The sequence below is a fragment of the Triticum dicoccoides genome, chromosome 7B (genome assembly GCF_002162155.2).
Source record: "Triticum dicoccoides isolate Atlit2015 ecotype Zavitan chromosome 7B, WEW_v2.0, whole genome shotgun sequence".
NCBI lineage: Eukaryota > Viridiplantae > Streptophyta > Magnoliopsida > Poales > Poaceae > Triticum > Triticum dicoccoides.
The window spans coordinates 672759563-672765151 of NC_041393.1; the positions used below are offsets into that span (position 1 = coordinate 672759563).

At 48.9% G+C, this 5589-nt stretch overlaps 1 pseudogene; it reads right to left on the bottom strand.

The window, feature by feature from the left end:
- Positions 1-1388: 1388 nt before the first annotated feature.
- Positions 1389-1944, bottom strand: LOC119339362 (annotated as a pseudogene).
- Between the last annotated feature and the right edge of the window lie 3645 nt (positions 1945-5589).

The following is a 5589-nucleotide window of genomic DNA, read 5'->3' on the forward strand; positions in this document are numbered from 1 at the left end:
TGCTCCTGGCGGCGCTACTCCGGGTGGCCTAGAGGCGCTGGCGCAGCCACTTGGCGGCGCGCTGACGCGATGGATGGTGGCGGCGCCCTCCCGGTCCAGATCTGGGCCCTTTTGGGCCCCATCTGGGTCTGGGCGGGCCTGTCTCGGTCGCGCATGCGGCGGCTCCGGCGGGGCCGGTGGTGGTGCGGCTCGTGCGGGGGGTGGTGGAGTCGGCGGCACGTCTACTGCAGCTCGGCGACGGGTGCTTCACGAGCCCCTTTTGGGCTCGGCCGGGCCTCGAGGGCCTGGTACGCTCCCCTTGCCGCGTCCGGCCGGTGACCGCCGATGGCGGTGGAGGTTGTCTCCTCCGGCGTGGTTGCTCTCGCTACCGTTCTTCGTTCCCGGCTACTCCCTCTCGCTCTCGTCGGTCTCGCTTCGATGACCACGGTGAGGCGGCGGTGATGGTGGCAAGGCCGTGGTGGCGCACGTTCGTGGGTGGCTTGTCTGGTGGAGCTCGTCGGACTGTTCGGGGTTGTGGGTGTTGGCGGATGGGAGAAATCCGAGCCGGCTTGCCGGCACCGACGCGGTGACGCCCATGGGCGCCATCCTTCCTTCCTGAAGGGCGTCGGATCTTCCCCTTCCCCACGCCCCTCCGCGTACCGGGGGAAACCCTAGGACCTGTCCGGGCAGCAGCGTCGTCGTCGCCGTGTTCCTTCCTGAAGGTGCTGCTTGGTATGCGGAGGTTCGAGGTGCCTGGAGCGAGGTGTGGTACATCTCCGGTGGGCGCAACGGTTTTGGGTTATCTTCGTTTTCGTCGATCCGATGCTGTTGACGTTATTTTCTCTCTTCTTTCTCTTTTGTTTCTTTTGGGCATGCTTGTGCTGTTTGCCCCAGCATTGAACTCTTGGTTGTATCGGGCGGTTGCTATATCAATATAGCGGGGCGAAAGCCTTTTTCTCAAGATGCCACGGATGAAGGCAAGGTAGAAGACGAGACCTATGTGTTGCTTCCTCTGGGGTGGATGAAACCAACACGGGGGAAGAACATGGACATGGCCGCACGTCCTGGGGCCATCGATGACGCGTCCTCCTTGCTGGTGTTGCTCGTCCCGAAGTGGTCACTATCATCGCCGCAGAGATGCATAGCAAGTGTTCGACGAAATGTATGAACCAATTGTGAGTTTTAGAGAGTTAAGTTTAGAAGTTCGGTTAGAAACCACATATTTTAAATGAGAAAATGTACCCCTCTACAGGATACTCGGCGGTGTACTCTAAATAATTGAGGATCGGTTAGAGATGCTCTTAGATCATACTTGTGAAACTAGCTATGTAGCGGTGTGGCCAAAACACGCATATTTTATTGATTGCTCCTTTTTGTGTACGTACGGCCTCTAGGTCCGTCGTATACGCTCATATGCCTAGTAGTTTACCATCAAGCAAGTGAATTAGCAGTAGTTTGTACCAGTCGGCCCAGACCAAGTTGTACAACGGTGTCGACTTCACAGGCGGTCGCATCAGCCGGATCCAGCAGCTCTTCACCCCACGGGCGAACTCGTCGGCGACCCCCGCAAATTGGCATTTGGGCAGCATCTCGTTGGCGAAGCGGTTTATGGAGCTTCTCGCCGTGGCATAGTCGTTCAGGCACCCCTCGTAGGCGTTCCTCTCCTGGCCAGAGAACGAGGTGTTCTGGCTGAGCTGGTTCCTCGCGGCGAGTTGTGTGGCGTCCAATGATTCAACGGCGAACCGCGCGGCGACGATCACGTATCCGGTGGCGCCCTCCTTGTGCGACCCGGATATTTCGACGCCGCCCCAGATCATCACGTCGATGCAACAGCTTCGTGCTGCATGACTCGCCGCAGGCAGAAGACCCGTCCAGCGCCGGCACACCACGGCAGTCCGTGCTTGCGGCAGCCATGCAAAAGGGCGCAAGGACAACGAGGAGGAGAATGATCTTCACCGTAGTCATATAGAGTGTGCGCGTGTCTCTCTTCGTGGGGAGATGTTTCTTTGTGAAGTGCGAGTATAATATATGCACATATCATTAGCATTATTTGTAGCATTAATTGATTGTTTGCGGTTTTAATGTATCAATTTATTTGATTTAATGAATTATGTGGATCAGCATGCCAAGATAGAATGCATTGCATGCGCATGACAAGTGGGGAGTATATATTGTATACAAAAATTAACTTGTATATTTTGCATCAATATTCAATATATTCTACATAAATGATAGTAGTATCTAAATGATATGTGTAGTACAGGTGGTCTGTAAATGATATTCTACGTAAATTAACTTTTTTTATTGAATCGTTCTTTCTTCCTCTAGAAGGAAAGGGCGATCTCACCAACACCCGTCATCAGGGAGTTCCTCCGCCTTCGTCCTCTGGCGGCTTCTCTCCGCAGACGACCTCGGTCATCGATGATGAGGAGGGTCATCGGATCCACGCGTGTGGATAGGTTTAGCACAAAGTAACTTAGCATTTAGGCTTTTCATTGTTTTCGCTTCAGCGGCGGGTGTAGAATAATTTATTCTTCACCCAATGTACAAACGCGCACTAAATTAAGGTTTTATTTTAACAAAAATCCATACGCACTACATTATAAAATGAGTGGAGCAATAAGTAAGTGATCAGCTTCTAAAAAAACATCAAGGACTGAACAAGAATTTTTGTGTCTTCTTCCAGCTTACTAACAGAGTTGTTGGTATCGCAAAAAGTCTTGACTTGTAGTTTTATGTTACTTTGGCCTTATAGGTTTATGTATCGATTAAGAACATCTCTAGTAGACCCCTTAAAAATGCCAAACCTGTAAAAATTCCAACGAGTTTACAGGTTGGGACTAATTTTGTCCAGAACAGACCCCGTAAAAGTTCGCGGGACTGTAATCGTTTTACATGCCACTGAAAACGCGAGACCTCTAGTTCTACAGGTCCGAGGGCAGTATACAGGCCACGAACCGTATCCTTCCGCCGCCATCCGTACCATCCGTCTCCAGCCGTCGATTTCTCCCTGCTCCAATAAAATTCTGCACTGCAAAAGGATCGAGCGCGTGCGTGCGGCCATGGCTGATCCCGTTCGGAGGCTCCGTGAACGAGATGCAGTGGCTCCGTGTCACCAGCGGTTCCATATTTGACAGCTACGTCAAGGGGAGCTAGCTAGGTAGCTAGCTTGTGGATCGATTGGCCACGGCGACGGGAGCTAGCTAGCTAGCTCCTGGGTCGATCGATTAGTCAGCCAGCCAGCTAGCTCTGGATTGATTCGACGCTGGCGCTAGCCAGTTTCTGGACCGATTCGAGCAGTGACGGCGACGCTGGGGCGCTTCGTGCGAGTTGTCTCGGATGCCGGCGGCACCGTATTTGGCCGCTTTGTGCGCGGTCCGTCGGGTTCGTAGGAGCGAGCTAGCTGGCCTGGAACACGGGCGAGAGGAAGAAGATGTGAGAAAGAATACACGAGAATATTCGATTTTACAGTCTAAGTTTAAAGGGTCTACTTGACCGCAACCCAAACCAACCCTTAAAATGAGTTTTCTGTGGACTGCAAAAGCGGTTTTTAGTTTCACGGTTTAAGGGGTCTGCTAGAGGTTCTCTAATCTAACTTTCGAACCACAACAGTTTTGCAACAGATCCAAACGACGAGGTTATCGTTTGATCCAGATCAAACCATTGACAACGACCCTCACGCTCCTCGTCCAACTGTTGCAACTATTGTGTGCGACCCCATAATATCTGGTCAACTCCGCAAATCAGTACCTATTTATAACTCTCCTAATTTAATTGATGCGGCCCCATGTTAGATCAGGGTTATTTCACAAATCACGCCCCGGTTTTAACTGTCCTAATTAGAGCATCGATAGTCGGGTGCCTCAAATGACCTCTCATATGCCCGCGGACGGCCCCGGCCGGTGACCGGATATAAGAAAAGAAAAAAAATGACCCAACCAGACCCCATATCATCCCTATACGCCCGTGCTGTCCGCGAACCCTCATATTGAGGACAAATATGGGGCAGATATGAGGGCTCGTGGACGTGACCGAACGCACCTGGTCAGTCCGCCATGTAGGACGCGGCCCCATCCCGGACCACCTTTTCTCACTACAAGAAATATGTCAACTAGTGACCTTTTGTCAGTGATCCTGAAAGAATTGGTCATAGATCTATGACCATTTGAGACCAATTGATCAAAAGCTGTTCGGGGGGCTCCAAACCCTAAACCATTGTGACCATTCTGGTCAGAAAGATCGTAATTTCCTTACACGAAATGATCATAAAGCAAACAGTGCTGGCCCGCTGCCTTATTTCTAGTTGTTAACGACCAATATAGATGGTCATAGCCTTGTAGATTGTGGTGGGTTGTGATGACTAGGCGCCATCTCATCAGTTTTGCCTATGTGTCATATCCATGTGTCAATTTTTGCCCTAAGTTGTGAAGCAACCTATATGTCTGTTATTCCAAAAATTCCCAAAAAATTCTCATAATTGTTTGGATCATATCTTCATCAAATATGTCAAAAACATTCCTTGCCTAGTTCAAAAATAACTCAACAATATTCATTTTCCTATTTTTTCAGAGCGGCACTTTGTGAAGGAAGTACCACTTTGGCATGTCCAAATGGTATCCATTTTCTACAATGCTTTCATATGCCCAAATAACCATCCTCCACCAAATGCCAGCTCAATCCATTCATTATTTTGAGCCCAGCTTCAACATTCGTATTTATGTCCAGTGTGGTACTTTGCAAAGCAAGTACCACCTAGGCTCCTCCTTGTGAGGTGAAAATTTGTGAAGTCGGTCTTATTAGTAACTGATCATCCTCAGCCAAAACTCACGCCCATTATCCATGTGCATTTCCCGTACCGCAAATCAAACACTTGGCTGCTTATTCATGTTTGAGTATTGATCGGTCTCCTCGTGAGAATCTTATGTTGTGATTTTCTTCCTAGCACCTAACTAGGGAGTGCCCAACCCACTAGACATGCCTAGGCCGCCCAGAACTTATGGCAACGCCACGGTCATGCAGTGACCGCGCGACACGCATGCGAGCTTACGCGCTCTAGAGTTGGGGCCCTTGGCCACCGTCCAAACCTCGATGTCTCGCCATCAAACCATGTATTTCTGATTAAATAGATACTTATTTAACTAAAAATGATTTTTGGAAAAAATAAAGAGCAAACTATGAGGCAGCTGCAGTTCAAATTTGACCCGCTTCCAACTGAATCGACGGGAATTTGTCTTTTTCACCAGAGGTGGATCAAAACTTTTGATACCCAACCATTTTGTTAATTGTGCACTAAATATGGCCTAGTATTTTATAAAATTGATTAGGCCAATTTTGCAACAAATATATGGTAGGTCCTTCACAAAAAAAACATATTTCGAGCACTCGGAAAATGGAGAATGTATTTTCTGTGAAAAGAAAATGAAAACTCCCTTAGGAAACATTGTTTGGAATTCCAAGATGCACACTGTGCACAATATGAGATCATTTGAACAAACTATTCCATGAATGTGGCCATAAGATTGATCATTTGGCTTGAAAGCCATGAATCTTCAAACTTGATAGCTCGTTTCCGGGAACACATTTTTCAAAATAATTGCCGTATTACAAGTT